The sequence below is a fragment of the Geotrypetes seraphini genome, chromosome 2 (genome assembly GCF_902459505.1).
Source record: "Geotrypetes seraphini chromosome 2, aGeoSer1.1, whole genome shotgun sequence".
Lineage (NCBI taxonomy): Eukaryota > Metazoa > Chordata > Amphibia > Gymnophiona > Dermophiidae > Geotrypetes > Geotrypetes seraphini.
In genome coordinates, this window is record NC_047085.1 from 236,308,038 (window position 1) to 236,330,100 (window position 22,063).

General features: G+C 44.2%; 1 long non-coding RNA gene across 1 annotated transcript in view; it reads right to left on the reverse strand.

Annotated features, from left to right (window-relative positions):
* Nucleotides 1–12,403, reverse strand: part of LOC117355879 — a 35,212-nt gene extending 22,809 nt beyond the window's left edge. Inside the window, exon 1 of the long non-coding RNA XR_004538467.1 lies at nt 12,335–12,403. This is a non-coding gene — a long non-coding RNA (uncharacterized LOC117355879). The remainder of the gene's footprint in view (nt 1–12,334) is intronic.
* Between the last annotated feature and the right edge of the window lie 9,660 nt (nt 12,404–22,063).

Here is a 22,063-nt window from a genome sequence, read left to right on the forward strand (position 1 = left end):
GTGCAAAGGTTTCCATACCGTGGAATATGGTTCATGGTTTATTAATCTTGTTATGCTACTTGTTCATTTTACTGGTCCAAGCGGTTTACATGATACAATCAAATTTTAAAAAACAAAACAAAACTCCATTGGTAGATAGAATAGACCTCACACAACAACAAACATACAGGAAAACATTCACTCCTAAATAAAATAATATTATTAAAATTCCACATGATTGCTGACTAAAGAATAGGCTTGGGTTACTCACAGACAATATACACCCAGAGACCCAGATTGTATGGATGTGGGGGGATCGTGGGGTGGACTCTTTCATGTATTTACTGTATTGTTCTCAGTACTAGAGGTTATAATTATTTCTATCTTTTGAACACAGTTATCCAATGGTTTCACATTCTGCCTTTTTAAAAAAATTTGTAACCCGCTTTTCCCAAAGCGGCTCACAAGTATAAACATAAACATACATAATAAAAAAATACATAAAATACATATAAAACAATCACACAAATAAGCAACCAGCGCTTACACCTAAACAGCAATCTTAATAACCATATTTCATATGACTTTTGGTAACAGTAGTGTATCCATTGTGTCCATAGGTCTGGATGGTTGGGGAGAGGAAGATTTATGTGGTGGTGGTTAGTAGAGGACCTGATTCATGTACACTGCCAATATAGGTTATCAGGGGTTATAGTGAATCCTGGAGTAACAGGAATTCAATGGTCAGCTTTTACATGGACTATGTGGAGTAGGCAAACTGTACTGAGACATCTTGTCAAATTGCAACCGCACTCTGCACCCTATGGAAATCTGGAATATGCTTTCTGTAGAGTTTTAACAACACATGAGTAACAAGTCCCTGTACCTGAGTGATGGCTTTAGCTGTGCAATACTACCAGTTTATTCTGGTCCCTAAATTTAGATATATGGGGGGTTCTGAGTGATTCACATTTAAACTTCAATGAACAAATTGCGTCTTTGGTTAACAGAGGTTTTTTCACGTTGCAACAGTTAAGGTCAATACTTTGACCAAAAGGTGTTTCAAACATTACTCTATACATTCTTTACATCTAAACTTGATTATAGTAGTTTGGTTTATGTAGGATTACCTATGCGACAACAAAAACATTTGCAAACATTACAGTATATTGTAGTAACTGTTAGGTAATGCAAGATTCTATGATCACGTTACACTTTCGTTAAAACAGTTCCATTGGCTTCTGGTAAAATATCGTGCATTATTTAAGATTTTATGCATAATACATAGGGCACTATGGGAGCATCAACCATCATAGATGGGCTGTTCTTTACACTCCCACAAGATGTCTGAGATCTCTCTAGGATTATATGCTGAGAGGCTGGGGCTCTTTTCCCTGGAAAAGCGGAGACTTAGAGGGGACATGATAGAAACTTACAAGATCATGAAGGGTATAGAGAAGGTAGAGAGGGACAGATTCTTCAGACTGGCGGGGGCAACAAAAACAAGAGGGCACTCAAAAAAATTGAAGGGAGACAGATTCAGAACAAATGCTAAGAAGTTCTTCTTCACTCAGAGGGTGGTGGACACCTGGAATGTGCTTCCAGATGAGATGGTAGAGCAGAGTACGATTTTGGGTTTCAAAATGGGATTGGACGAGTTCCTGAAGGCAAAGGGGATTGAAGGGTTTAACTAGAGGGATACTATACAGGACAAAATGTTTTAAGTAAAAGATCACTTACAGGTCATTGACCTGGGGGGCCACCGCGGGAGCAGACTGCTAGGCACGATGGACCTATGGTCTGACTCGGCAGAGTCGATGCTTATGTTCTTATGTCATCTTCTCATCTCTTAATGGCCCACTGGAGTACAACAAAGGAAATAGCATATGTTTGGTTATCATCGGCTCTCTGGAATACAAAACCACGAGAGATCCAAAGTGAAATGAATTATAAAAAAATCAAACTTTTGTTAAAAAGCCATTTCTTCAAACAGGTGAGAGGAGGAATGGGAAGAGGCAGGGGCAGAGAGGAGGATGGGTACCAGCGCCCCCACCAACATGGCGCCAAGGGCGGATCTCCACCCTGCCCTCCCCCCCCCCCCCCATTACTACGCCACTGTTCTCTTCTTTGATAGATGGACACCATCTCTGCTCAGCAAGCCTTGGAAAAGCATCCCATGGTCCAGGAAGCCAAAACGTTCTTGATGACATCATCTGCACAGAATTGGTGTTTAGCAGGGTTTGCGCTCTCTTGGAAACATATGGGGTGATAGTTTATCAGTGAATGTTCTTATCTTGATTGAATGGATAGGTCTTTTCTGTTAAACTATAGAGTTCCTTTCCATTTTTTTATCTTATTTTATGATTGTAAATTGCCTAGTTTTGGCAAAGTATGGCGGTATATCAAGTTCTTTTAATAAACATAAGCTTAAACTTCCTTGTTACTCTCCCTATGCACATATCATGTGAACCTGGGCACAAATGAGTTCAATATGGGATCGTTTAAGGATCAACGTGGGATCTGGAGTTAATGAACACATTAATATATCTAGCAGTTTTGGAAAAATGAACTAATGATATATGATGAATAAGGGCAACTGCAGGTTTGAGGATGTAATGAATGGTGTTTAGTGTGTGAATGTTTAGTCTTCCTTGTGTAATTTTGTGTATATGGTTATTTAAGTAATTTTATAATGATTGTGTAAGTATTTTCTGTAATAAGGTGGCAAACCAATAGTTTAATATAATATTTGAATGTTAAACTGTTAGTCTTGAGTATAATAGCTTCCTGTAGAGTTAAGATGCATATTCATTAGGGATATCTTGAAAACCCACTAACTGGGGGAGTCCCCCAGGACAAGTTTAAGAACCACTGTCTTAGATGATAGCTAGTATACATACCAAATAGAGGCTTTTCCTGCTAAAAGAGAGAAAATTGTTCAAAAGCAAAGGATATTTAAAGTGCTAATTAGTTCAGAATTGTATTATTCATTTCCAAAAAAAAAAGAACATGCTGTCAAATTAAAGTGAATAGTTATTATCTAGAAAAAAATATTTTCTTTGCAATGATGTTGATACCCTTTCAGAAATAGATTTTGTCAGACCTAAGAGCTTTCCCTATTCCTCATATGTCCAATTGGGCCACATTGTAATTTATAGGCTCTACCTTCTCCATGACCTTGGAAGGGCTTTGCTACCTCCATAGTAGCTTGCTGTAGAAGACACTAGCAATAAGAGAACTTGATCTCCTATATTGGAAGACCTGCAGGACTATCAAGCAATTCTATTCCTGTGCTTATGTAATTTGAGCTTTTTCCAGACACAGTGGCTTCTCCAACTTTCCTCAGCTGCTCTTCTATTTGAATGACTTAGACCACCATGATTTGTTCCTCTTTCCAAGTCTCCCAGCTTACAAGCAAAATTCCCCAGGGTCTGCTCATAAAAAAGCAATGCAAAGAGAAACCCATCAAGCTCATGAATGTCAAGCAGCAGATATGGCAGCAAGGAATGACAGTTTTTGTCATCCTCTGCAACAGAATTCCTGAACACCTGCTTATGGGTGTTCATGAAGCATTCAATAAAGCCATCTGTCTGTGTGTGATACACTGAGGTACAAAGGATCTTCACCTTCGACAACATATAAATCTACTGCACTACCTGAGAAACAAATGGGATCCATTTAAATCTTCCTTAAGCAAACCAGCTGATAAGAAGATCTCTATCAAGGTTACCAATGTTGTATTCTTCATATTATTCAGAAGTACAGTTTCTGAATATTGGGTGGTGAAATCAATGATACCAAGAATATATCTTGGGTTGCCTCAATCAGTCTACTCCAAAGGTCCTACCAAATCCATGACAACCCTCATGAATGGTTTTTCCACAATAAACATCAGTATTAGAAAAGGGCAGGTCAGACCTCCAACAGGCTTAGTCAATTAGCAGGTATGGCATAACTGAAAGTAAAGCTGAATTTTCTTATATATCCTGGGCAAAAGGTTTGAATTAATATTCTCTTCCAGCCAGCTTGAAAGAGCTTGAGCTTTTCTACTAAGGAAAGTCAATCAAAACTGAACCATCCTACTACTTGGGATTAGAGCAGCGGTCTCAAACACGCGGCCCACGGGCCGCATGTGGCTCTCCAGGTTTTATTTGCGGCCCGCGGGCTGGAGGCCATCATTCTCTTCCTTTTTGGAGCAGCAGCCGGCTCGTTCGCTCAAAGCCACGGGTTGGCGGCTCCTTGCGCTATCCACTCCTGCATCGGAAGCCTCTCTGATGTCACAACATCAGAGAGGCTTCAGACGCAGGCGCGGATCTCGCAAGGAGCCGCCACCCGCGGCTTTGACCGAACGAGCCGGCCAGACACGCTGCTGCTCCAGTGGCGTACCAAGGGGGGGGGCGGTCCACTATTCTCTTCCCTGCAGGGCCGACCAACTCTGGCGGCCCGACATCAATTCTGATGTCGAGAGGACGTTCTGGCTAGCCAATCACTGCCTGGCTGCCCGGAATGTCCTTTCCGACGTTAGAATTGACATCGGGCAGCGAGAGTTGGTCGGCCCCGTGCAGAAGAGAAGCAGGGAGATGGCCTGTTCCCGATAGCGGCAGCAGCAGCAGCCTATTCCGCGGCGGCGGTGGCATGGGGGAGGGCAGGAAGGAAGGAAGAAAGAAAGAAAGAAAGAAGGTGGGGTGGGGATAGGGAGCCAGAAACAAAGCAAAAAATGGGGCACGGAATCAGAGAAAGACAGACAGAGAAAGAAAGAAAAAGTTGGGGGAGGGAATGAGGTCTGGAGGAGAGGAAGCATACAGGAGGCTGAAAGAAGGGAAGAAGTATTGGATGCACAGTCAGAAGAATAAAGTGCAACCAGAGACTGATGAAATTACCAAACAAAGGTAGGAAAATGATTTCATTTTCAATTTAGTGATTGAAATGTGCCAGTTTTGAGAAAGAAAAGATATTGAACTTTAAATGTGAGTGCTGCAGAAAAAAATAGAGTACTTGGAGGGCCGCAGAAAAAATAGTTAATGTCTTATTAAAGAAATGACAATTTTGCATGATGTAAAACTCTTTATAATTTATATATCTTTCCTTTTAACTGTTAAAGGAAAGTTTTATAAATTATAAAGAGTTTTACCTCAAGCAAAATTGTCATTTCTTTAATAAGGCATTAATTATTTTTTCTGCAGCCCTCCAAGTACCTACAAATCCAAAATGTGGCCCCGCAAAGAGTTTGAGTTTGAGACCACTGGATTAGAGAATGACACGGTGACAAAATTCATCACCGTCCCCGTCCCCGCGGATAACCGCGGGAAATAATCCAATGTCATTTTCTAGTGTCTATTTCAACCTCGGTCCTTCTACACCAGCATTCTTCAAAGCAAAGCTTGCGGGTCAGTGGTTATGCCCAATTATACTCTGATTCTTTCCTCTCTCCTTAACGAATGACGGTGATGAATTTTGTCACCGTGTCATTCTCTACTTGGGATCTTGCTAAGTACTTTGGACCTGGGTTAGCTACTGTTGAAAATAGGATACTGGCTTGATGGACTTTCGGTCTGTCCCAGTATGGCAATTCTTATGCTCTTACAATTCATGGATGTTATTGCTGCAAACAGGGCTCCCACTAAGTACTGAGAGAAGGGGTTGTTATGACTTAGAATCAAGACTTTTGGGGCTCCTTTTACAAAGCCACTCAAGCAATTCTGGTGCGGCAAACGCAAGGAAGCCTGTTCAATTCCTAGCTCGTTCAGTTCCTATGGGCTTCCTTGCATTTGCCATGCTGGAACTACTGCATGACGTTTGTAAAAGAAGCCCTTGGTTCCTTATTCTTATTTGCTTTTTAGGATATTTCTAAAACATAAAGGAAAAAAAATATAATACCTTTTTTATTGGACTAACTTAATGTAGTCCAATAAAAATAAGTACAGTGGTTCCTCAGAATCCGAATGCCCCAGAACTCGAACAGCTTGGAATCCAAACTTTTTTTTTTAATTAAATTATGCTTTGGAATCCAAACATACGAGAACTGCAGCCCAAAGCTTCCCCTCTGACGCAGCTTCCTGTTTCCGCCTGGGAGGGAATCTTTGGGCTGAGCACCGCTTGCAGTTGCCATTGCCAATCTTGCTGCCTATGCCGGCGGGGGCCCAATTTTACTGTCTATGCCGGCGGGGGCCTAATCTTGCTGTCTCTGCCAGGGGGGCCCGATCTTGCTGAGTTTGTGGGACCAAGGAACGAATTAATCCAGTTTCTATTATTTTCAATGGAAAAAATTGTCTTGGAACTCGAACATTTTAGAACTCGAACGGATTAAGTTCGGATTCCAAGGTACCACTGTATTATATTTTTTTCCTTTATGTTTTTGTTTTAATTCTACGTATATTACGGCCACCACACATTTTCAATAGAATATTTCTGTAATTGCTCTTTCATTCATTTATGTATTTATTTTAAAACATTTCTAGCTGCCTATTCCTAGAGGGGTTACAATAAAATATATGTAAAAACTGCAATCGTCTGACACTACCAACTCAAATGCATACTCGTGTTCATAGTTCAGCGCAAGCCCTTTCAGGCCAAATATGCTTGATTAAAGAAATACCCTTTCAACTATTTGTTAAACCCAGACAGCTTTGTAATATCCCCCAACCAGTTAGATAAACTGTTGCGGAACGGGCCTCTGATTGAAAACACAGAATTCCTTGTAGCTGCATAACTTTACCAGCTTCATCATGAAACTGTACAATACATTGTATAAATCAGTGGAACAAAACCCCTGTTTAATGCCTTTTTTGAAAGTAGTGTGCGTACTGTATGACTGGATGTGGGGAAAGCACTGTTTACATGGCAACTGCTAAGATGGACACCAATATATAGAGAATCTTGCAGCAATGAGGAAACGCACAGCAATCTATTTGTCTATACCATTCTCCCAAGGGAACTCAGAACGGTTTACATGAATTTATTCAGGGACTCTAACATTTTTCCCTGTCTGTCCCAGTGGGCTCACAATCTGTTTAATGTACCTGAGGCAATGGGGGGATTAAGTGACTTGGCCAGGGTGTCGAGGCTGTAGCTTTAACCACCGCGCCACACTCTCCCCTCGTACTGCTACAAGAGATTATCAACTGGGCGAGGGTCACAGTTTTTGTCCATGCCTTTCTAGATTTAAAGAAATGTCCCTACCCCTACCCCCCAAAAAAAAATAATTACATTTGATAGAGGTAAAGCTTCTGCCCAATTGCTTGATAGTATTCAAAGTCATCTATTGTCATTTTTTTTTCCAGAGAACAGATGGCTCGGTTCATCAGTTGTGCAATCACGCACTCCACAGACTACTGAATGTGCCCATCGACAGAGTACTTGTAATTGTGGCATCTCCCTCCTATTGTCTCCATGACTATCAAGCCCCAGGGTCCAGTAGGTAGACACTATTTGCATTTCATTTGAATGCCACTCTCTGGTACTGCAAGATTATAGCCATTTTAGTCACTTTCTTCTGAATTTCTTTCAAATCCATAGAAAAGATGAGAGCAGGGAAGTCGCCTTCTTCATTATCAAAAGCCTCAGTCTGAAGTTTGTTGAATGACAGTTTTACTTTTGCAGGAGACGATTACAAACTCTGAATGCTTGTTGTTCGGTCTAGAAATGGAAGCATGCAATTCTTCAGTGGTTCTCAGCATGCTCCTGTTCTGACAATGAGCACTGAAGAGCAGACAAGTGACTTCTGAATATGTCCTCTTTAGAAAATTACATTTCCTATTGAACTTCCTTCTTTTTTTAAATGTACTTCCTTTCCTATGGAAAAGACGACTGATGAGGTTACTGTGTGTACATATGTGTCCCCTTAACAACTTTTGGGTCCCGTATAAGGGGCTACTGAAAAGTTCTCTTCCCAACCAATAAATCTGGGGTCGTCTCTGTTAAAGCTATACACATAGGGGAGAATTCTCAAAACTTACCATGCCTTTACTTATGGTCACTAAACTGGCTCCGGCCGATTTAGCGTGGCAGTATTTTACCATCCAATTATCAGAACATCTCACTGTGGTCTTTTCCGAGCTTCCTGGCAGACTCCGACTTTGCCATGCATATGTATTACAATGAGGTCATAAATATTAAAGCGTTAGTAAAATGGGCTCATTAATATTTAAAGGAGCACTCGGGGTTATTCTCTATCATCACCGGGTGATTCCCCAAGCGCGGAACTGCCTTTTGATGACTAAATGTTACCGGCTGGTCTGAGGATGCCAGTCCTGTGCAAAGCGTGTCTCAGCCATGTGTTTCTGGCTGTGGCTCATCATTAAATTTTTTTAAAAATACACCATTTACAGAAATTATAGTAGTTTTAGGGGGAAAAAAGCACGTTCTCGAATGCTTGTATTAAAGGCATGTCTTATGCACCTTCCCTCCCTTCCCCTTCATCCAGTAGCACTGGCATACTTATGATTGACACAATAATGTAGCATTTGGTACCTTATTGTAGCAAATGCTACAATAATGCATTATTGTAGCGCCTATGATATTTGCATATATTATGTTCCAATAAGGTACGCATATGATATATGTGCCTATGGCATAGCTTTTCCCGGCACATGTACGCCTCTTACTATGGTCTATTCCAGGGCTTCCCAAGTCCAGTCCTCGAGATCTACTGGCAGGCCATGTTTTCTGGATATCCACAATGAACATGCATGAGAGAGATTTACATACCAAGAAGGCAGTGCAGGCAAATCTCTCTCATGCATGTTCATTGTGGATATCCTGAAAACCTGGCCTGCCAGTAGATCTCGAGGACCGGACTTGCATGTGCCAACTCATCTCATGCAAATTTGGCAACCCTCTGCGAATTTCATTTGCATGCGTGGTTTTTCTAGAAAGACTCGTCTTTTTTAAATCAGTACATTTATGGCTGCATAAGCAGCCTGTCAGATTTTACCACCAATATTAGAGAATCTTTCTCTTAGTCCTGAGTTGTCTCTTCTTCAAGCTGAAGATCCCTAGCTGCTTTAGCCTTTCCTCATAGGGACGTTGTCCCATTCCTTTTATTATTTTCGTCACCCTTCTCTCTACCTTTTCTAATTCTGCTATATCTTTTTGGAAATGCGGTGACCAATATTATACACAGTATTCTAGGTGCAGCATTATAACATTTTCATCTTTGTTTTCCATTCCTTTCCTGAAATTCCTAACATTCTATTTGCATTCTTAGCTGCCACCGCACATTGAGCTGAGGGTTTCAACATATCCTCAACAATGACACCTAGATCCTTTTCTAGGACAGTGGCTCCTAACATAGAACCCAGCATCACATAACTACAGATTGGGTTCCTCTTTTTCATCACTTTACACTTGTTCACATTAAACGTCATCTGTCATTTTGATGCCCAGTCTCCCAAGGTCCTCTTGCAATTTTTCACAGTCTTCTTGCGATTCAACAACTTTAACCAACTTTGTGTCATCAGCAAATTTAATTATCTCACTAGTTATTCCCTTCTCTAGATCATTGATAAATATGTTAAAAAGCAGCGGTCGCAGCACAGACCCCTGGGGACCCCCACTATTTACCCTTCTCCATTGAGAATATTGAATATTTAAACTTACTTTCTGTTTTCTATCTTTCAACCAGTTCTTAAACCATAATAGGACATTATTTCCGATCCCATGACTTTCTAATTTCCTCAGAAGTCTTTCATGAGGTACTCTGTCAAATGCATTTTGAAAATCCAAGTACACAATATCAGCCAGCTCAACTTTATCCAAATGTTCATTCACCCCTTCATAAAAATGCAGTAGATTGGTGAGGCAAGATTTCCCTTGACTAAATCCATGTTGGCTTTCTCACATTAATCCATGCTTACATATATGTTCTGTCATTTTGTTCTTTGTAATAGTCTCTACTGTTTTGTCCGGCACCGACATCAAACTCACCAGTCTATAATTTCCCAGATCACCTCTGGAACCCTTTTTAAAAATCAGCATCATATTGTCTACCGTCTACCTGTACTATGGTGGATTTTAAAGAAAAATTACTAATAACTCTGCAAGTTCATTTTTCAATCTTATCAGCACTCTGGGATGTATACCATCCAGAGGGCAGTAGAGGATTAGTTAGTACTGGGGGAGTGTTGGGGGTCATGCCTTCATTCCTTCAGCGGTCATCTGGTCAGTTCGGGCACCTTTTTTGACATTTATTGATTATCGAAACAGGTCTAGCCTCAAACGTCCAATTTGTGCCCTGGATGTTTTCTACAATGTTCCATTACTGCAGGAAAAACATCCAAATCATAGGCCCGCCCTAAATCCTGCCAAAACCACACCTCCAATATGCCCCCTTGAAATTTAGACACACTATCTTGGCAAACAGTCCAAATAACTATTTTGAAACCCTTTTTATAGACCGATATCTATGCTGTTCATCTGCAAACATCCATCTGCCAATTTTGGACCTTTTTTTATTTTTTTTAAATGAGCCCCATAGACTCTTGATTCACTGAAGTACCCAAAAACAACACCAGTTTCAAGGGAACCATCCAGCCACTGTCCTCTACATGCATTTCAAATAGATTTGTTCCTTCCCACATTACTAGATATCTATGTCCTGCAAGAAGAGAAAGGGAAGAAAAAGAGTGATCTTATACAAAGACATTTAGATAAAGAAACAATTTCTTATATATAGCATTTATTTTTGTCTATGTAAATCTTGGAAAAGGTTTCCCCCCCCCCCCCCACCTATGAGACAGATCTGCTGTGGATCAAAATGCAAATGGGTTGGTATTTCATTTGACTTTAAGTTTTCAGAAGGTGATTCACCCAATTTGAAGTCAGAAAAAAAAAGGCTAAAGTGAATAGCTGCTTCGGCAGGCCTGGAAACAAAAGTAATCATTATTCTGTGCTAGAGCAGATGCTATGTGGGAGGCCAAATAGCAGCAAATTAGGCAAAAATGAGCAAGTATATGAAGAACTGTTGTGGTTCCATGTCTCCTTTATCCTTTCTTGTGAAGAAACATTTCTGAACACTATTCCTTAGGCCGTTTCCTTTGAGTCTCATATCATTACCTGTTCTTCTAGAACTTACTCTCCACTCAAATATGTTTGCTTCTCATATATTATGTGTACTTTTGAGATATTTGAATAAAAAATAATCCCACTGAGCTGGCACCTATGTGGGGACCAGCACTAAATATCCAGGCCCTGAGTGGGAGTCTGGCCACACCTGGAATACATCCAGTCAGATGTGATATTCAGTCTGCCACCCTAATCAAATTTGTGGGTTGAATATCAGGCTAGCTTCTTCCAGCCCTACTCCCAGTCCCATCCAGAGCATTACCCCCCTCCTGAATGAATTCCCTCTGAAATGATAATACTCTTGTTTCTGAACCTCCTCAACAAGAAGCCTCCACCCCAGACCTTCTTCATTCTCTTTAGGTCCTCAAGACCTACTGTAGGGTCCTTCATAAGAGACAACTTTCCAAAATGCTTGGGAATGCCTAGCTCAATACAAATGAATGCTTCCTGATCAGAGTAGTGGTATTTGCTCAAGCACCTACAACTAAGATTACCATTTTTTGGGCCACAAAAATCCAGAGACATGGCCTCACCCTGTTCTGCCTCCAGGCCTGCCCTGTTCCACCCCAGCTCCGCCTTCAGCTCTGCCCAATTCTGTCCCAGCTCCTCACCCCTCAAACCTTCTCTCTTCTTCCCCGACAATCTCCGGCCATGTCTGGAGAACCTGGAGCATGCACGGATGTGTGTGAAATCATCCACACATGCTCAGATGCCCTCCAGATGTGGCCGGAGCTCATCCAGGTTTTGGAAAGTCCGTCCATCCAGGACCCCAGACAGTCATTTAAAAAGAGGACATGTCCAGGTTTCCCGGATGCTGTTATCTAAGGGGCCCTTGGTGGTCTAACAGTTAGTTCAAGAGGAACTTATCCCACTCACTGCTGCCCATGCCAATTCCTGCTGCAACCTCAAGAGACAGTCTAGTGGTACTAGGTATTATTCCAGTACTACCACTAGAGATTGCAGCAGCCATTTTGAATCCAGTGCCAGTATGGGCAGGAGCGAATGGAAATCCTTTTTTGCCCAAACTACTTGCTAGATTGTCAAGGATCCCTATCTGCCCTCTTTTCCAAAGTAAACGTATACAGGTCTTTAAGTTTCCAAGTTTATTTTGCCTGTTCAAGGTTGCACTCATAAGAAGTTCTATCAGCGTTTACTCGCTTATCAGGCAGCTAGTTGGGACAGGGAGTTACGTACTCTATTTACAAGGTCTGGCTCATACATACATTTCAGAAAGTTATTAAAATCCACCCTATTTGTAAGATTTTTAGAGAATTAAAAAAGGGTGTATGCTCACTTTGTAGGTCGCTGGGGCCATCCAGTTTCTTATTTTTTCTGTAAACCGCATTGATCCGAGAAGTTTTGCAGTCTAGAAATGTTATATAATATAATGTATTTGATATACCACAATGGCAAATGCATCTATGCAGTTTACAATAAAAAAAATTACAAAAATTAAACAGCATGAGAAATGAAATTACATCATACACAATTAAAAGAAAGACGAGAGAAGAGGATTAAAATATAATCTAAAAATGAATTTAAATTGTATTTTAATTAAAAGAGTAATTTTTGTGCTTCTGATTCCTTAGCGAAAACCACGGCGTTCTGTCTAAGATGACATAGTGCTGATTAGTTGAGAGCTTTTAAAAAAAGGCATCTGGGAATAAAAATGATTTCAATAGGGGTTTGAATCATTCAAGATTAGTTTCTGATCTGATGTGATCTGGAAGGGAGTTCCACAATTGTGGACAATTAACCGTAAAAATACATTCTCTAGTAGCAACATAGGTAACATGTCTTACAGATGGAACAGTAAATAGGTTCTGTTGAAGTGAATGCAATTTCATAGGGTATATGGTAGACACTGTTCACCATTTTGGTAACTGTTGTGTGGCCCAAAAATGGGGGTCTTGTCTTATATTCGTGTCAGTGCCCCCCCCCCCCCCCCTGGACTTATTGCAGGCCTCTGCCAAGTCTGCCTATGACCTGGTAGGCCAGGACAGGAGGAATCCCTCCCATCTCCTGTTCCGGCCAACTCTGACTATTTTTTTGCCTCCTTCCCGCCTCCCCTGTGTACCTTTTTGAATCCTGGTGGTCCAGCGTTGTACCAGACAGGAGCAAGCTTTCTGCACTCCTGCCCCATGCTGAGCCCCTCTGAATAGCTGCTGAGAGTTCTTGCAGTCCAGTGGTGTACTCCTGCCCAGTTCTGAACCACTCACTGAATGGCTGCCACTAGTTCTCGTGGGACTCATGAGAACTGGTGGCAGTCATTCAAGGAGCAGCTCAGGGCCAGGCAGGAGCACAGAAAGCTCGCTCATGCCCTATACACCGCTGGGCCGTGAGAACTCAAGGCAGCCATTCAGGGAGGGGCTCAGCACGGGGCAGGAGTGCAGAAAGCTCGCTCCTGCCCGGTATACCGCTGGACCAACAGAGATTCAAAAAGGTACATGGGAAGGAGGGAGCTAAAAAAATAGAGTTGGCCAGGACAGGAGACGGGAGGGATCCCTCCTGTCTCGGCCTACCACTGGACCATAAGGTCATATGGCAGGTTCGGTGGAGGCCTGCAGGCTATCGGGAGAGAGGGAGGACAGGGTACAGAGCCTGGCAGGGCAGGGTGCAGAGTCTCGCAGGGCAGAGCACATGAATATTAACACCCCCTCCTACCCATCCCCACCTCCATCCCCCCCCCCTCCAGCTTACTTGAGAGTCAACCTTTTTGTGGGGAGGGAAAGGGTACCTCGACTTACATTCGGATTGTCTTATATTCGAGTATATACGGTAATTTAGTTTCACAACTTATATCCACAACTTTCAGACAATATGAGTGAAGAACACAAATTACAAAAATATTTAAAACCACAATGGGCCCAATATTCAAAGCGATTTAGCCAGCCCCCTACTAGTTAAATCATTTGGTCAGGGCTTTAGCCACTAATATTCAACAGCACTTAACTGGTTAAGTGGCACTGAATATTGCAGTTAGTACTGAACATAAAACTCACTATGGGGGGGGGGGGCAGAGTCAGCACTTAGCCTCTTAAGAGCTGATATTCAGCCCTTAAGCAGCCAGATTTACTGCATAAATGGGACCGCATAAAAGTCCATCCTGTTTTTATGTAGTAACTTATGGCCATTTAACTAATGAATATCATCTTTAGGTGGCTATATGTTAGCTGGCTTAAAAATAACAGATATGCAAATGTTAAGCCTGCGCAGGTCCAAGCTTTGAATATCCAGGAATAATGTCAAAGGTGAGCGAAACCCTCACTGCCGAAGGCTGAATAATAACCCCAATTAATCAATACTTATTTCATCTTCCCTATGCAATCTCCCCAATAACAGATCAATTAAAAAAAAAACAACCCACCCCATAAACATATTAAAATTATTCCTCTTTCCCCATAATATGTAGTACAAAGCAATGTTTTTACCAATTTCCTAAACCTCAAATTCTCCTCGACATTTCTTTACCGTTGACTGGTAGTGAATTCTGTTGAAAATTTGTGTGGCAATGACACGGGAACAAATTTGTCCCGTCCCCGTGGGATCTTTCTCCATCCCAGTGCTGTCCCCGCGAGATCTGTCCCCGTTTCTTTCCCCTCCCTGCAAGCTCTGTCCTCATCTGAATGGGGCAGGGACGGGTACAGAAGTCGCAGGGATGGGACGTGGATGGAGACAGAGCACAAAGCTTTAAGGAGAGAGTTAAAGGGGGTGATACTCTAACACTAGGAAAATGATCCCTATTTGCCATAAAGCATGGGAATGATCTATTCTATACTATGAGTCAGGTAAGGTTTATAGACAGGAATAATTGCCAGTGTATATTCTGCATTTAAAGCAGCTGCCCTCATTAGCTGGCACATTTTTATCAACTGGTTAAAATTCTGACAGCAGGTAAATGTGCATAGTCATGCCAGTTTTATATGAGAAAACAAAAAAATCATGTTAACTCTATGATGCCAAGGAAAAAGAAGTAAACACAGCATGCTCTTGTTGTGTACCTTTGCTTTTAAATCAAACTGCATTTCAAAAGTAGGAAAATATTGTTTTCAGGACTCTTGATAAAGTCGATCATTGCATTCACTCCCCACAAATATGTAGGAAGAATCCATGGCAGCCTCGAAAAAAGCCAACAGGATGCTGGGCATCATAAAGAAGGGCATAACAACCAGAACGCGGGAAGTCATCATGCCATTGTATCGAGCGATGGTGCGTCCACATCTGGAATACTGCGTTCAGTATTGGTCGCCGCACCTCAAGAAGGACATGGCGGTACTTGAGAGAGTTCAAAGGAGAGCAACGAAAATGGTAAAAGGGCTAGAACACTGCCCATACGCCGAGAGGTTGGATAGGCTGGGGCTCTTCTCTCTGGAAAAAAGGAGGCTCAGGGGAGATATGATAGAGACCTTCAAGATCATGAGGGGCATAGAGAGGGTGGATAGGGACAGATTCTTCAGACTGAAGGGGACAGCAAATACGAGGGGGCATTCGGAGAAACTGAGGGGAGATAGGTTCAAAACAAACGCAAGGAAGTTTTTTTTCACCCAAAGGGTCGTGGACACTTGGAATGCGCTACCGGAGGAAGTAATCAGGCAGAGTACGGTACAGGGATTCAAACAGGGATTGGACGGATTCCTGAAGGATAAAGGGATCATGGGATACTGAGGGAGGAGCTGGGATGTAACACAAGTATAGAAAGCTAACCAGGTAATGAGTAGAAACCAAACCAGGTCGTGCAGGTGCAAGACCGGAGGGTTAGGACTTCGATAGGAAGACAGGACTTAAATGAGAAACCAAGGTGGCAAGGGAGCCCCTTCTGATGATACAGACAGGTCATGACCTGTTTGGGCCGCCGCGGGAGCGGACTGCTGGGCGGGATGGACCTGTGGTCTGACCCGGCGGAGGCACTGCTTATGTTCTTATGTTCTTATGGCATTCTGAATTTTGAACAGACACCTAGCTATATTGTCATAGGACATTGAAATCCAGAAATCTTGAAATTCAGTGTAGAGCTCGTTGGCAGACAAGTACAACCTCAGTGAAGAACTCCATTGACTCAGGCTACTTGCATGAGAACCATGGAGGAGCCGAGATAGTCACTATTACACTAAAGAATTTGACTTACTGTCTTTCTCAACCTGTTCTATACATAGACATGCTGCCTTTCTGGTCCAAAACTGATGATGCAGCCACCATGCAGACTAGTATACAGTGGTACCTCAGAATCCGAACAACTTGGAATCCGAACTTTTTTTGTAGTAAATTTTGTCTTGGAATCTGAACTCTGCTTTGGAATCCGAACGCCCTGCACATTGTATGTGTGTGTTTGTGATCCAGAATCTGAATGCTGCTTTAGAATATTTATTAATATTTTACTTTAAAATCCAGTGTATTTCCTGTTAAAATTTGAGTTTGTGGGACCCAGGAACGGATTAATCCAGTTTCTATTATTTTCAATGGTAAAAATTGTCTTGGAACTCGAACGCTTTGGAACTTGAACAGGGTTCTGGAACGGATTAAGTTCAGATTCCAAGGTATCACTGTATTTGCAACACTCTAGTGTTCAGTAAGTTCCACATAGCAAATATATGGAAGTCTTCAAGTGCCAGTTGGGAACAGCAAGGCCTGCCAAGAATGCCCCATCTAGGCACCTAATTGGGACATGTGGCAGGAGACTACGAGGTCAATAAGCGCCATTTTCAACACAAGGACAAGCAAGACAATAGCAAATTGCGCATTCATATTTCCAACTACATGCAAATTTGTGCCCATAATTTATAGAATTAGGTCAGTTGTATGCATATAGAGATTGGTTCTGTCCAGGCCTGATTATTGCAAGTCATTGTATCTTAGTATATCTAAAGCAAGGGAGAAGGAATTGCAATTGGTGCAAAATGTGACTGCATGTTTGATGATGTTTGGAAAACAGTGCATATTTCCTCTGTATTAACCTTTTATTTGGCATTGTGGCTCAGAAGCAACTTGTGTCTTCTATGGCTCTTATGGGAGAGCTGCATCTCCAAATGCAAGATCATGCACCTCAGCAGCAGAAATCCGTGCAGAACTTACACCTTGAATGGTGAGACCTTAGCTAGAACTTCAACAGAACGAGACTTGGGAGTGGTCATCAGCGCAGACATGAAAACTGCTGATCATGTGGAGAAGGCTTCATCTAAGGCAAGACAGTTGTTAGGTTGCATCCGCAGGAGTTTCGTCAGCAGGAAGCCTGAAGTCATAATGCCATTATACAGAACCATGGTGAGGCCTCATTTGGAATACTGTGTGCAATTCTGGAGGCCATACTACTGAAAAGATATGCTGAGAGTAGAGACGGTGCAACGGATGGCCACCAGGAAGGTCTCGGGGCTCAAGGATCTATCGTACGAGGAAAGGCTGAAAAATTTGCGGCTGTACTCACTCGAGGAACGTAGGGAGAGAGGAGACATGATCGAGACGTTTAAGTATATTACCGGCCGTATCGAGATGGAAGAAGAGATTCTCTTTCTCAAAGGACCCTCAAGAGGGCATCCGCTCAAACTCAGGGTCGGGAAATTTCATGGCGACACCAGGAAATATTTCTTCACCGAGAGAGTGGTTGATCCTTGGAACGAGCTCCCGGTGCAGGTGATCGAGACAAACAGCGTGCAAGTATTTAAGAGCAAATGGGATGCCCATGTGGGTTCCCTTAGAGGGTTAAGCCAAGGGAACCTGTCACCAGGAGTGGGATCCCTAGGATAGTAGACTTGGGGGTAGGTCAGTAGAGTGGGCAGATCTGATGAGCTATGGCCCTTATCTGCCGTCATCTTCTATGTTTCTATGTAAATGCCTGTTTACTTGGCACTGTTACTCTCGTTCAACATCAAGTTACGTAAAGCAGCCATTTCACCATCTGCCAATTAAAGGGTTAAAATCCAAGCAATAGAGCAGAGCATGCCTGGTCTTCAAACCCCTTTTTATTAATAATAAATAAATTATATAAGCAAATAAACTAAAACAGTCACATAAACATATGGCAAATGATAGATTCAAATCATGGATTCGACACGCTCTGTGTTTTCGGCTATGGTGCCTGCAACAGGAGTCCCAAACGATAAAAGCAAAATCAAATCTCAATGCTAAAAGATAAAAACACACTACAAGTGGCATCCATATTCGTCCTCATCTGCACAAGCCTCAAACATTTTAAAATCATAAGTGTTTGAGGTTTGTGTGGTTAAGACAGAGCTTATAGAAATGGGGCAGCGACAGCGACAAAACTCACAGGGACGGGCATGTCAGGCAGTTATGTGCGTAGATTCTATTAGACTGGTATTTACGTTCACTGTTATAGAATTTGTGCTTATCATCACAGCGCCAATTTTAGGTGAGCTACAGAGAATTATCCCCTATAAGTGGAAGGGATATCTCTATCCAAAAATATGGATGTTGGTATCTAGACAGGTACACAGTAGAAACCAACTGAATTTCTGTTTGCCGAAATCGTCCCATAACCCTTTTTCAGCCTGTTTCAGTTTTGACCAAAAGGTTATTTTTATTTTCAACCGGGTTTTCAGTTGAAGCTGAAAATGTGTGCTTTGTCTCCCTCCCCCCTTCCCCTAGGTACTTCCCCTCTTACACACACACCTGTATGCCCCCATGAGCCTATTTTACAATCCCTGATGGTCTAGGCCAGGGGTCAGCAACCTTCTTAAAGCATAGAGCCATTCTATCCTAAATTTTTGACTCAAGATTTACAAAAAGCCACAATGGGTAGAGAAGGGGTTTGAGATATGATTTTTTTTATGTGATAGGGGTATATATATATTATTTAACAGCTAGAACAAGGGTAGGGAACTCCGGTCCTCGAGAGCCGTATTCCAGTCGGGTTTTCAGGATTTCCTCAATGAATATGCATGAGATCTGGTGCTGGTGCTGAGCACAGGAGAGGCAGAAAGCAGCGTGCTCAGCAACCAGGAAGCGGCCAGAGTCGGGGCAGAGCAGGAGAAGGAGGCAAGTGGGAGCTGAGGGTTCGGGGAAGAGGCGAGAGTACGCTCCGCCCACCCCCACCGCGTCGGAGGCAGCGTCGGACTCCCCCTTGAAAAGGGACGGAGCCAACGCGGCAACTCGTGGTGCTGGTGCTGAGCACAGGAGAGGCAGAAAGCAGCGTGCTCAGCAATCAGGAAGCGACCAGAGTCGGGGCAGAGCAGGAGAAGGAGGCAAGTGGGAGCTGAGGGTTCGGGGAAGCGGCGAGAGTACGCTCCGCCCACCCCCACCGCGTCGGAGGCAGCGTCGGACTCCCCCTTGAAAAGGGGCGGAGCCAACACGGCAACTCGTGGTGCTGGTGCTGAGCACAGGAGAGGCAGAAAGCAGCGTGCTCAGGAACCAGGAAGCGGCCAGAGTCGGGGCAGAGCAGGAGAAGGAGGCAAGTGGGAGCTGAGGGTTCGGGGAAGCGGCGAGAGTACGCTCCGCCCACCCCCACCGCGTCGGAGGCAGGTCGGACTCCCCCTTGAAAAGGGGCGGAGCCAACGGCGTGCAGCCGTTCGCCTTTGCGAAGGGCCTTGAGAAGGGCCGAGAGAAGACAGCCAAGGACTCCAGAATCACCAGGAGCACACCAGCACTTTACAAGAGTGATGGAGGACCCAGGATCCCAGAGGTACTTTCCGGTATACTGCATAGAGTGCAATATGTACGACTACCTCCCCTTGGGAAGGCGGGAGTACATATGCAGTCGGTGTCAGGAACTGGAAAGCCTGAGGATGGAGGTCGGCAGACTGAGGGTCAGGGTCCAAGAACTGGAGGGGCTGGAGGGACCCCGCACCACAGAGGAGATGAGCTGGTCAACCAAGGACACAGACGGAGCAGGCTCCAGTGTGGACCAGGTGAGGGACCTCGAGAGTGTGGACCAGGTGAGGGACCTCGAGAGATTCATCGAGGAGGCCTACAGGAAGGTGGAGGAACAGGACCAGCAGCTGTACAGACGGATGTCGGCAGACGAGACCCAGGATCCACAAGGTGACACCGGGGAGGGACCTAGCGGAGGAACCACGCAAGAGGAGGAGACCGCGATCCACCAGGACCCTGAGGGAGAGACACCGCTCTACACCGAGGACATGGACCTGAGACAGAGGAGGTTGCTGAGGAAAGGGAAGTCTGCTATTGTGGTGGGAGACTCGATCTTGAGAGAGGTAGATAGTCACGTAGCCGGAGGAAGGGAGGACCGGCTAGTGACTTGTCTCCCAGGGGCCAAGACACGAGACATCACTGACAGGATCGAGAGGATTCTGGACGGAGCAGAGACAGAGGAGACTGCGGTGATAATCCACGTCGGAACAAATGATGTGAGCCGGAGGAACTTCAGCATAGCCACACTGACTGACCAGTTCAGGGTCCTGGGACGAAAGCTGAAGCGAAGTACACGGAGGATAGCATTCTCAGAGATCCTGCCTGTACCGAGGGCAGATGCAAAGAGGCAGGCAGACCTCCAGGCTGTGAATGCATGGTTGAGGAGATGGTGCCAAGAGGAGGGCTTCCACTTTGTGAGGAACTGGACGTCCTTCTGGGGAAAGAGCAAGCTCTACCGGCGGGACGGACTACACCTGAGCACAGCGGGAACTAGACTACTGGCAGCCAATGTGAGGAAGGAGATCGAGAGGGCTTTAAACTGAGGAGAGGGGGAAAGCCGACAGCTGAACTGATGTTGACGCTTCGGACAGCAGTATCCAGAACAGATGCTGAACGGGCTGACTGCAGGAAGGAAGTAGAGGGACCGGTGGATCTTGTGATCAGACAGCGAGGGAACCATCAGGTAAAGGGAGCTTGCTGGGAGGAGACTAAGGGGCATGAAGACACAGGGGGACTGGGTGGCACGAGGGCGAAAGCTGAGGGCAATATAGAGGTGCCACAAGGCGAGGGGGATCAAACAGAGGTTCAAGGGATGATAGCCCAGGAGGGGGCCGGTAGGGCTAGAAAACCCAGAGGAAAAGCGGGGAAGTGGGGTGGCGGAAATATGGGGAAGCTGAAAGTTACGAGGGTACAGGCTGAGAGCAAAGCAGAAGCACAGAGAACGGGAAAACTGCCCGAAACTCAAGGGGAGGCGGCCCAGGTAAATGCAGAGGTAAATGCAGAGGAGGAGCAAAAACGACGGGACCTGCGGTGCTTATACACAAATGCAAGAAGCCTCGTGGCCAAGATGGGTGAACTAGAAGCCGTGGCCAAGGGGGAGGACCTAGATATAATTGGAATTACAGAAACCTGGTGGACAGAGGAAAATCAATGGGAGGTGGCGCTGCCGGGGTACAAGCTCTACAGGAGGGACAGGACCCACAAGAAGGGGGGAGGCATAGCACTATATATAAAGGACTCTATCTACTCGGTCGGGATGGATATGGCGACAAAGGCAGAGGGGCTGGAATCGCTATGGGTCAAATTGCCGAGAAACAAGGGTGCAGACATAAAACTGGGGCTGTACTATCGCCCACCTGGTACGCCAGAAGGAGTCGGACACGACTTGGAAGCTGAACTGAGACAGGAATGCAGGACTGGAAGTGTAACAGTGATGGGGGACTTCAACTACCCGGGGATAGACTGGAGTACGGGTCACTCCAACTGCACTAGGGAAACAGGATTTGTAGAAGCTGTGAGGGACTGCTTCATGGAGCAACTAGTCAAGGAACCTACGCGAGGGGGGTGCTACTCTTGACCTCATCCTAAACGGATTAGGGGGGCCTGCAAGAGGGGTAGAAGTGGGAGGACCACTAGGCAACAGTGATCACAACGCGATCAGATTCACATTAGAAAGGGGGACACCCATAGTAAGGAGGACCGCAACAACTGCGCTCAACTTCAGGAAAGGGAACTATGTTACTATGAGGGAAATGGTGAGAAGGAAGCTCAGAAACATCTTTAGGATGGAGACTGTAGGAAGCGCCTGGACCCTATTCAGGGACACTCTACAGGAAGCACAAAGAATGTACGTCCCCAGTTTCAGGAAAGGCTGCAAGAACAAGCGGTCAAAGGACCCGGTTTGGATGTCAACTGAAGTAAA